Genomic DNA, 12,343 nt, shown 5'->3' with positions numbered 1-12,343 from the left:
GCAGGGTATCTGCCACTGTCACTGCTGTCCGTGCTGGAGAAGCAAAGGGGGTTGTTGCGTGAAATTAGAAGGTAATTGATTTGCAGTAATTGATCTGTGGCCACACAGTCTCCTCACGTCCTTAGGGATAGCTAGGAAGCAAGGCTACGACTGCTCCTGGTTGCAGCTCCGTCCTTTTCGGCAGGAAACGCCAGGTTTTTGTCTTGGGTGCTTGCCCGGGCCCTGCCTCGTCCCAGGAGAGCTGCCCTCCTGCCAGGCAGCAGCCGCAACTCCACCGTCCGGCCTCCACCGACACAGACTCCCCCCTAATGGACAATTAAGAAGCACACCACTTGGCTTCAAAACATACAATATACTTTATTGCCTGCTAGATAATCAAAGTGAGGAGTAAACACCATAGCTGGAAAAAGCAGAAAAGGACCAGGAGAAGGAAAAGAATATCCAGTCACCAAACAAGTTATCAGGCAATAAACCATACACAATATAAATAATCTGTTTCCCAAACAACTAAATCTTTATTTTGCTAATGGCCATTATATGGTTAATTATCAGTAGTAAAATCTCTGGATTTCCTTTTCTACACAGCATTAGTAGTAAGAAATATATAAGGGACTCTGCAGAAAGCAATACAAAGGAGTTATATACACAGGCACCTTCTGTGGAGCAAGAACAGAACTTCATCTAATAAGGAAGGGCTATCTACAAACCAGAAGACCATGGTAATACAATATTAGCTCAGACTCAGTTTAGCTGCAGCCTTTCCACAAGGTAGGCTAGCCAACTTATGTATACATATATATTTTAATATAGATATATATAGAGATTTATTATTTTAAAAATAATGTGAACTACCTGTAGTTCCTAGACTAATTTTAAAGAGGCAGTGTACCTTTTCGAAGCTTCGTTTCAGGAAGTATATTAAAAATGGTATATAAAAGACTAGCAGACCCAAGCTCACATATCAACTTCTGATATCTTCCCTCCAAATTTTTTTTCTAATGCTATAGCTGCCATCCGCATTGACAGCAATGCTTTTAGTCATCTGGATTGCTATTTATGTTGCTGTAATTGCTACCACTAAGTTTACTGGATTATAGTGTTAGTAATTGTTGATTATAAATAGCAATAATGCTGCAGTACACTGTCAAAGCCTGGCCGAGTTATGAAGATCTAGTCTGTATGTGCATGCAGAGTTTTGTTGTTTAATCTAAAAGAATATTTCTCAAAGTGCTTCCCCTGCCAACCCCCCCACGTTGTTCAAACCACTTTGCAAGGGCTCCTCTCTCTAAGGAAGATGTGATGCCTCTCATGCCACACCAAACTCTCAGCTGTCCTTCACGCATCCATCCATCCATCCATCCATCCATCCAATTTTATTTTTAGGGCATAACCCTTCCCTCTCCCATAGCCAGTGTCCTGAGGGCTACTAAATATGACTTATTAAAATTAAAACCAACTATTTGAGGAAATGCCTTTAACACATTTTGGGCCAGATCTCTAGCTGGGCTATTTCGGCCTCACGCTCCCCACAGCAGGCAGGCAGCGGAGTGCTGCCTGTTGCTGCTGCCCAAGGGCCAAGCCCAAGCCACCGAGCAGGGGACAGGGAAGGGAGAGACATTTGCTGGGGACACTGCTAGGACCCGGCGAGACTAAGGGTGCCTTTTGTGCCACCCATTTCCAGTCTGCTCCCTGTTTGCATCTTGGGGTCCACTCGCAATGGTAAAGCGGGGGCATGCACGTGCAGATGGGCAGCACCTCTTCCAATGGGATTTTCTACTAAAAACAGGGATGGAGGGACAAGTGCCCTTTTGTAAACGATGTCATTTTGCTCTCAGTCCAACCCTCCCCAGGCTTCGCTGCTCACGAGGTGCTACATCACTTTTGTTTGACGCAGACGTCACTTAACACACTTCTTGCCGTAAGAGTTTCTAGGAGCCTCTTCCCAAATCAGTGATGACACCCTGCTATGCAGTCGCTGTATTTCAGGTACCACCCCGGTGGTGAGGAGCCGGGTTTGCATGAAGTGAGCAGCTCAGACCCAGGAAAGACCTGAAACACAGCAGTGCAAGCATGGGGGTCTCCCACTCGGGCAGAAAACCCAGTGCAGTGAGATGGCTGGGCGGGCAGGAGGGATGTTTCTGTCTTTGGTTCTCTTTTCACACGTGCCCAGGTATCCCCCGCAGCCTGCAACGTTTCTGTGCGACCTGCCAAGCCAGGATCTGGCTCGTGTGACTCAGCACGGTCCCACCAGCACGAGGGACCGCTCTGCTCCCCCGGGACCACAGGCAGAAACGACCTCCAGTACAAGCACCGACATCCGACCAAAAGCGTACAACACGCCTTCAACAGAAGCCATCTTTTGAGTATAGCACAAAACATGTATCAAGAAAAGCGTGGCAATAAATAAACTGTTCCCATAGTAATTCTGACATTTTGATAGGGGAGCTTAAAAATGGGTATTTTAAAGGATTCCCTGATGGAACAGGAGGTATTTGCAGTACTAAAGAATGAAGGATGGAGTGTATTTAAAAGCATACCTGTCATTAGTACCTGGCCAGGCAAACACATCCTTGCTGAATTCAGCATTGCCCTCTACATCTTTGCTTACAAAACATTAAAGCTAGAAAATTCCTGATTGATATTTCATAGTGACCTCAGAAGCAATCTTAGCTATCCAAGCAGCAGGTCTCCTTCTCTGCCTCATCCAGGTACCTGTCTGGAGCACACAGGTAAGTACTGCAAGAAGAGAGGCATGCAGCTAGAAGCCGACCTGTGTGGAACACGATGTAAATTCTTCTGAATTGGGAAAGCCACTGCGTACGGATGCTGTTTAAAACTCAGTCACTTCAGTCCCTGTGTTGCCATCAGAATATTACTTATTTATGTATCTGGACCTTGCTTTACCCTTGGTGTTACACAGATGGACGTGCAAGCACAACAGAAGGGAAATGCCCCTTTTTTTTATATTTTGGTAAGAATTTTGTGCCTGCAAGGGGTACAGGATTGGTATTATTTTTCAATTCTGTTAGTAATTCCTGTTCAGCTCTACAGGACTCAAAGCACATGCTGATACTCAACCGCAGGGAACATAAAAGAAGCACCCCGCTATGCTGGGAAGGAGGAAAAAAAAAAGCAAATTTTAGGAGGAAAGTACTTACACTGGATATAAAGTCAACTAAAGATTCATCTTTACTGGCTGCTCTTGTGTTTTTTTGACTACTGAGGAAAAGGGTGTAATTTGGAAGTCATGCTCTGGTTAATCTGCTGCAAAGTGCAGCCTTTTTTGTTGCTTTTGACTCCACCACAACCTATTTTTGCTTATTCTGGGTAGGGTTGCTAGGGCTGAGCAGGAGTGAGGAAATCAGGGAGAGCACGAGGGATTAAGAGTCTATCGGAGCAGGAGAGAAACTGTGAAACATGGAGAAAACCACTTTTCCTTCTCCAGGCATTGCTGAAGATTATATTGATCACGAAAGCTGGGGACTGCTGAACATACTGGTTAATCTGCAACTGAAGTGCAGTTTGAGGCGCATCCACCCTATTTCATAGTTTGTGTGTGAAACCAGGAGGCAAAAACTCCTAGTGCCAGGCCATCCTTGCCAGGGTGATTACTGGGCTTGGGGAAAATCAGTTCATCCCTTCCACACACTTTGTTTCCCTTTTTATAGTGCCATTTCTTCCACTCACAAGGTTGTTGAGGAAATTGCATTTTCTGAACTGCTCTGTTGCACCCGTTTCCTTTTTAGCCATGAAATGCTTTTTCTCTCAACACTCTGAGATTGCCAACTGCTGCAGGAGGTTGTCTGCGGACACACTGCCCTTAAAAAGTCAGCCTTTGGTCGGCACGCGGTTGCACCGGGTTTCGTCAAAGGCTCTTACTGGAACCAGGTAGACTTGGGTCCCTCACCCATCTGTATTCCTTGCCATCTCCATGCCCGTAACTGGGCCAGGCACCACCTGGAGCAAGCACCCACAGGAGGCCAACGTTTCTGGGGCCTCTGCGTTGAGTCCTGCCTACGGTATCACTTATTTTGTTCAGCTTTTCAACACAGCGCCCGGGCCCGTACCACCATGTGGAGCGGCGTAAAGCGGGCCTTGGGGCCGCAACGGCAACGGCCGGGCACTGCGCCCGCGGGGCCGCCTCTGCTGCCGCGGGCTGCCCTTCCTTCTTGGGATCGCAACGTCACGGACGTGCGCGGCCGGCGCTCGGCAGCACCCCAGCACCCCGTGCCGCCCTTGGCGGCGCCGCCGGCCCCCGCCACGGCAGCGCAGGGCCGACGAGGGGCTGCCGCGCGTTGCCGAAGGCGCTAACGCCGCTTGCTGCCGGAGTCCGGGGACCTTTTCGTTGCCTCCCCCCCGCCTCGGAGCTGCGGGGGGCCGCACAGAAGAGCAGGGCTGGTGGGACCCGGGGCTAGGTCCCAGCAGCGTGCCGGCACCGCCGGGGCGACCTTTGCCCGGTGCCTGGACCATTAGTGTGGAAGAGGTTTGCCGACCCGTTTCTTGCAAGCCTACAACTTCTGCTGAGCGCAGCGAAACCCTGCCCTGGTGCCGGGCACGGCGACCGGGAGCGCAGGCAGGGAGCTTCCCCACAGCCCGGGACGGGCAGAAAATGAAGGCAATTGCACCCCTTGCTTGAGGGATGCGCTCTCCCCTTTGCTTCCCCATCGGATGCCTGTTCCCAGTAATGGGTATTCTGCACAGAGAAAAGCACCGTCTGTCCCTCCGAGACTCCTCGGCAAACTGTGGTGTCGCCCCAGGTAAATCAGCGCACCGTCAGCAAGGGAGCGCGCCGCTCTTGCTACCACACTGGACTTGCTCCATTAGTCTCCTAAGTGTTTCAAAATTATTCCACTAGTCCTGGTTTTGGAGCTGGAGAGAGTATCGCGGGTACAGCCATGGGTCCCCATCCCAAAGCGGAGACCCAGGGATGTCCTGGTCCCTGCGCTGCCAACACCATCGCGGGCAGCTTTTCCCACGTCTCCCTTGGAGAGGCTGGATCGGACACCAGGCAGGGACCTCGCTGTGAGCGTAGGTGATGCCTCGCCAGCAGCATCCCACCAGAGGACAGCCAGGAAAATGCCCGTTTCCAAGCCCGGAGGCAGCTGAGAGAGGATGGCCGTAGAGCGAGGGCAGGCTCCGGCGCCCGCCGGCTCACCAGCCTCTTGGCACAAGCACTGCCTAACAAAATGGATGCTGTTCTCCTTCGGTTTCTTCCTCACAATATGGCTTTAATGATGGACTCATAGTGTCTGAAAAGGGTACCGAGGAAAAAGCTGGCAAGCTGGGTTGTTTTGGGGTGGGTTTTTTGTTGTTGTTTGGTTTTCTGTTTTTTTAGTGTCAGAACTCTGTAAAAAAAAATTAAAGGCAACTGCTAGATAGAAAACACAGCACGAGGAGAAAGGTCTCTTTGAACCTCTCTGGTATGGCTATTAACCATCAACCTGACACACCATTTGAAGGAAGAGATTTTCAAAGGCATAGAGGAGACCTGTGGCTAGCAATAAAGTTGGGCTGGTGCTCCTTGAAAATCTCGTCTCAGATTTTATCTGATCACTATTTCTAAGGTTGCATTTATAGAAACAGCTAAAATGCTTCTCTGTCTAACATCTTTTGAGGACACTGTCTTTCTCTCCTATACCTTAAAATTTTTGCTTAGGCAGTGGGGGAATAAACCACCCTCAAAAAGTAAAGATAGCCAAACACTGGAAAAAACATCATGGGGAAATGGTTGAGTCTCCACTATTAAAGGCTTTTAAGGACAGGCTCAACACCCACCTGTCAGGTATGTGGTAAGTACAGCTTAACCTGCCTGAGGGCAGAGAAACTCTCCAGCTGACGCCTCCAAGTCCCTTTTGGCCCTGTGACTTTATGCCAAGTAAATACTGCCAAGATCTCATCCTGCCACGACCCAGGATGTGTTTAATATCCTGACTGGCTGCTCGGTTTTCTGCCTTGGCTTGCTGTTTGTCCAGGAACACACACAAGCTCTTCAGACATCCTATTAAAAGTCAGCTTACACCTTCCTCACAAACCATCAGAAGCCTGTCTACTGTTACAGTCCCCCTGAAAAGAAATGGGAGCAGCAAACAAAGAAGAACGCAGAGAAATGTTCATCCTAACATTTCAAAAGCTGCCATGGAAAGCTTTCCTTCAGCCTCTAATTGTCTTGAAAAATGTTGACCAAACTGTTGGCAAGTTGGTAACAAGCAAGAAAACCCCACACTGACAAGAATCACTGCATCTTTTAAATATCCTCTGCTGGTCCTTGCCAACAGCTTGCATGGGTTGGGCATTCAAAGAGCAGCTGGTTTTTAAAATCTGCTACAAGTAGCCCAAAGAATTACCTGGTTCACATGAAACATGACTCTGCCTCCAAAAAAAAAAAAAAAAAAAAGTCAAGCTACGAGCCTGGGACAGTTTAAACAGGCACTCACAAACATTGATATGAAACGCCATTAGGAAATACCAACACTACTGAGACGATGATTTGTGACGTTGCATTTCACGTAATACGATTGCCCAAAGCTGACCTCACACACCGAGCTCCTCTCAGCTGACTTACGGTGCACAATTAATATAACAACATTCATAGCAATCAACCTACAAGGAATGAAAAGAAGCGAATAAGCAGCAGCAGAAGCAGCAGCACCAGTCTGCCACGCTCACCTACGCATGGCCGTGGGAATCTATCTGTTTACCATTTCTGCAGTGAACAGTTACTTTAGCAGCTTGCTGACCTGCCCTCACCATAGAAACGCAAGCAGAAAACACAGAATTTGATTTATGGAGATGCTAGCCTTTCCTATAGGCTTGTCTGCCCCCTGAATTATTTTTTTCCCCCACTTATAAATTTCACATGGGTGAAAAAAGACCATCTAGTGACACATTTAATTATGAATGTCTATGGCATCCTTTCTGAATCCATGCTTCTGGATGAAACAATGCCCAGCAACAATATGAGGATAAAAATGTCTTTGCATCAGCAATAACGCCATGTGCACAGGGCCTTGAGACCACAGTATTTCAAGGAGACGGCCAGAGATTACAACAGCAAGTATCAGGTGCTGCTACAGCCAGCATGAAATCTTTGACCGTAACAACTCAAAACACAGAGAACTGCTCACCCGACACAAGCTCTGTCACACCCAGCGCCTAGGACAGCTTTCAAACAGCAGCAGGCGAAAGATACAGAAATTAAAAGCAACATTTTACTGGCCGACAAGACAGAGAGAGCAACACCCCTTGTTCGATATGTGAATCCTGCGAGTGCAACTCTCACTGCAGCGGGCGCTGCGGGGGTCTGTCCGCACCCTTCAGCTGCCATCCCCATCCGATCCGTTCGGATGCAGTGGGGCTGCTGTGCCGCGCTTCCCGACGGCCAGCGTGCCTTCTCCAAAGGCAAAGCAATGATGCTTCACGTAAACGTGGTCCTGATCCCGCAGGCTTCCCCCACGCATACCTGTTGGCTTAGGTGAGGCTATACGGGCAAGGTAGCTGGAAAAGCCGGTATTACATTTATGTGATCTGAAGGTTTCTTCATCAGTTATGGAGAAAGGAAACTGAGTTGTCTGGGGACTTTTTTTTTCCCTCTAAGAAAGAAATTTAGAAATGCGGTAAGAGTTTTATTTTGCAAGTTAAGGCTTAGTATGAGTTAACGCAAATGTCGTAGGTCTAATAGGCAGTGCTGAAGGGGGTTTTGGTTTGTTTTTTTAAAAAAAGCATGTGACTTCAAGGTACATTAGTTGCTATAACAAGCCATCCGCTAAAAAATGAAGCAGGCCAAATCCTCATAAACTCTGAATCTATTCTCAAAAATAAACTGTTAGGAGGAGGAAATAATTCATCGTATTTCAAAAGCCTGCTGGGTTCCTGATGCTGGTGCTGCTTGGGCTTTCCTACAAAATTTAACCAGTTCTTATTTTTAAACAGCTTTTTTACTGCTTATGCCCCTCCTATCTTGATGGCAACAGATTTCCAATGGCTGAGATTTATGGGACGGTGGTTTGATGCTGAAGGCAGCTGCACATTCCACACATGCCACCACGTCCTCCCACAAGCACTGCCAAGTGTGACAGGCCAGTGCTGCCAAGGGGCTCCCACCTAGGTCTGAGGCAATGTGTGGCATCTAAAAAATGACAGCCGCCATTTTCTATTTATTTGAAGATTTTTAAACAAACTGTATTTGTGGTTTTATTAATCAAAAGGAGTAAAAAAATACTTATCTTGCAAAGCACTTGGAGTGTTTCCTGAATGGTCTACAAGCCCAGACATTTTTATTTAACAATATAATTTTATCTCATTATTAAAGATGCTTTTAAATCCCTGCTGGCAACCCTTGACTGTCAATTATAGAATCACTTTGCCAAGGTGGAACAGCACACATCTATTTTTTTGTCTAGGTTTTTTAAATTAGTTGCAGTTGTAAAAGAGTCTGTGATTATTAAACCACTGCTTTTATATTGATTCTTACGTATGATGGTGTTTTCATGGTTGTCACACATGAAACACATACCATGAATACAACTCTCACGAATTAGTTCTTTCAAAAATGCATCTGCATATATGCTATCTGTTTGAAAATACTAAAATAAGGACCTAGCCCTACAGATAATCTGGACATTATTGTTCTTCTAACCACCTGATGACCAAGGTATGTCAGGTACATTTTGCCATCAGGTAGATACATACACTTTCTCCTCACTTATTTGATTTGTAAGAAACCAAGCACACAGTACACGCTGCGCGAGTAGTGCGGCTGTCACAGCTCATGGCAGCAAACATCGTGTATTCCGGGCAGTTTTAAATACAAGCCATAAAAGACTGAATGGATCCTGTCGCTACGTGTGTACGGATGCAACCGAGTACAATTCTGCTTCACCTTTACAAGGACTTTTTACGAGCACCCTCTACTTCTGCTGTTCCCAGAGCCCGGCCCGAGCAAAGCAGTCAGTGGCCCAAGGACAGACGGCCTTTTCCCTGTGCGCTCCTGCAGCACCGAGGGCAACGCAGTCCGTCCAAGCGACTCGCTCAGGCTTGCCAGCGCTGCCGCTCTAAAACCCGCACCCCATCCTCCGAAGCAGGCAGTAACTGCACCCCAAGGAGGCGATCCTGGGGGACCTCGCCGGTTACCGCTCTGCTGCCTTAAATCTACAGCGGGGCTGCTGCCCCTACCAGTGGACACCGCCGTTGTGCCAAGTATCGCTGTACTACAGCTGCGACTGATCTAGGCATCCGTGACCATCTTTAGAGCCAGAGGTAAGTTAAAAATGCTGAGGCGCAGAAAACCAACAAACAGCAAAAGCTCAGGACGAGCAGCACGGCAACGAAGGCTCCTGCCGCAGCAACCCTCAGAATCCCTCCGGCAAGAGCACACCGTGCCAGCGACAGTGTGCTGGACTCAGTGAATCAAATGGGTCTTAAACACAGCTGTCCTGACGTTTAAACCATAGGCTTTTTTGTTTTTTCCTCATGCAAGTCAGCACAATTACGCTGTGAACCTGTGCCGATACCTGCCAACAGCCTGGCTCCTAGGTCTGCAATCATACGTCGTGTATGTCCTACATCTTATGAGATCCAGCATTTGCATATGGCATTCTTTAGCAATGCTTCATCCCCAAGAGATTCCCTTGCTGATGTGGATTTCTGCATGAGAATTAAGTAGTTACCTTCACTTTAAAAGACACCAGAGCTGAATTAAATATATCCTAAATATGGTACACTACAGATAGTTACTAGCAAAAATGTTTTGAAAAAAATTATGGACCGAGATTAAACAGTCACATAGCGAATGCTTCCCTCCATTACTTTCCAGGGTAAAACTATGCCTTGTGCCAGCCAAGCACAATGTATTTTCTTGAAACACAGTAGGAAGAATTTTCTTAAGCACCGATTAAAATGATGATGAGCACTTGGTATTATTTATGACATACATGCAGGGAAGCACTCGTTAGCAACACTTATGCCATGTGCCAAATACATCTGTCATCTAGAAGTGAATGGGATGGTTTAGAACTGCATCACACCTCAAGTAGCTCACATATTACTTCTGACTGAAAAATTATCGCTACAGTCTCTGAAGCAAAACACAGCATCCATTCCAAGCCACAGACTAGAACTGCAACTTCTCCTCTTTTTTTTTTTTTTTTTTAGACCAGTTGGCAAACCTCACTCTTGAAATTGGAACCTCTTGGAAGACAACGAAATAGTCCATCTGCTGCGATGGTAATTTCCCTGCCACCTTACTTCCATTAGAAAACACTGCTCTTCAAAACAAAAGGAATCTCAGCTTTGTTGCCATAACCCGTCAATCTCTGCACACAATTTACATAGCTGCTCTAACTGAAGACACATTACACTCCTCACTCTCAAACTACCGCCTGCTGAAACCTGGAAGTTCATGAAGGCCCGACTTTACCGTCGAGTTCCCAGCTGGGTTTGTTTCATTTGGTTTCACAGAAGCGTATCTGAGCAGCTGCGGGCAAGAAGCGATCCCAGGGGCACAGACGAGGTTGCTGTGGCACAGGTACACTTTGCTATCCTGCAGGGGAGAGGCTGGGAGGCTTGTGGCCAAAGAGCCTCCCTCTGCCAGGGCCCTGCTTCATGACAAACGCCACAACTGGGAGTCCCAGAAAGGTTCACCCACGGGCAAGAACGGGTCTTTGACCGACCCGGCGAGGACCAAACCAGATGGAACAGCTCGGAATGGAACAGGGAACTGTCTGTCAGACGGAGACATGCAATGAATTTGCTTCAAATGACATCGTCCTGACCTACGCTAACGGCAATGGCGTGCTGCAAATCCTCTGAATCAAAGTTGCTAGTTTTGCAAGAATGAATATACACTAACTCAAGATCCCAGATTTACCGTAACGTGCATAGCTCAGAGCTAGCACTGCAGAAAGACTTCGTGGCATTCCAAAAGCCACTATTACAGGACAGTGACACCAAACCCAAGTATCTTAAATTCCTGACAGATTGGGACTATCTGACTTCCAAATTCTCCTTAACTCCTGAAAGATGGTAAGACATTTTAATAATCCACACTGATAAGACAGCAGCATTTAGAGGGCCCGAATTAGAACAGAAACCCCATTGTGGTAAACTTTCTGAGGTTGTTATCTGAAATACTAGACCTTGAAACTTTTGGCAACCTGCTGTTGAGTCTTAAGACCTCCTGCAACAGTATCATTTTTAGAATCTCACTCATGAAAACATCTAGGAATCAAGATTTTTCATACTAGGAAAGCCTGAAATGAGATCATAACTCTAGGTGTTGACCAGGTATTAAGGGAACCCACCCAGACCTTGGAAGGAAGGAAATTGATGCTCAGACTGACCTGACTGGAGCCTGATGGTCTGCCATGACTGGAAAGCCTTTGGTGGGCCAGATATCTAAGATGTACTCCAAATACTTCTTTTGGATTGGAAGGACATCTCCTGAGAGCTCCATTCCCCCCCCCCCTTTTTTTTCTTAAACTGGATGTTGTTTGATGGCAACACTGGCCTTCTCTTAGGGTGCAATAAATGCACCTGACACTCTCAATGTCACTTCTCCATATCCAAACACTAAGGTAATAAAAGTAATAAACAAAATTCTACAGAGTGGATTAAAGTATTAGGTGTTCGCATTCAGAAAATTACACTCCAATGCTAAGCCTGACATTCTGACTCAACTGGTTTGATTTTTTTTTTTTTCCTTGTTTCATGGGCTGACAAATAGGCTGAAGTGCTGCTCTATAAGGAATAAACTTTTTGTACCTCTTTATAGAGGCTGGACTTTCAACTGGAGTGTCAGTTGCTGTTGCGACAGCTATATATTGTGCTAGCTTACTTCTGCTGAAGATCAAACGTTATCTTGTCCTATCAGAAAGTAACCGATGAAGCCTAGCTGAAATCTAGAGTACATTTTAAATACAACTGTATCAGAGCTCAATTTCCTACTGTTGCTGTGCCAAGAACAGTCCACAAAAAGAAGCTGACACTGAATAGATGGTAGGCGTTGTATCTTACAGGTTTTATTTCTGAAAACAAAACAAAACAGAACTTTGCAGCAGATATAGGAACGCATCTTGTATTTTGTTATAAAGTGCCAGTGTCCTGCTGAAGAAGCAACAGCTTCACAAGCTGGTATATAGCATGGTTATGGTATGCTCAAGTATACTTTGTGTCTCACTTAATGTTCTCACATTGTAGGGAAAAAAAAGTCTGTTTGAAAGCAGGGTTAGCTGCATGTTAAAAAACTCCAGGATAAACAATGAAAGGACCCAACAAATGGTATCGAGAGGAGAACGTCGGAGCGCCCGGCAGAAGCGCTGCGCTTGAGGAGGATGATGCCTTTCCACCT

This window comes from Aquila chrysaetos, chromosome 7 (assembly GCF_900496995.4).
Source record: "Aquila chrysaetos chrysaetos chromosome 7, bAquChr1.4, whole genome shotgun sequence".
In the NCBI taxonomy this organism is placed as follows: domain Eukaryota; kingdom Metazoa; phylum Chordata; class Aves; order Accipitriformes; family Accipitridae; genus Aquila; species Aquila chrysaetos.
This window is presented reverse-complemented; position numbering follows the sequence as displayed.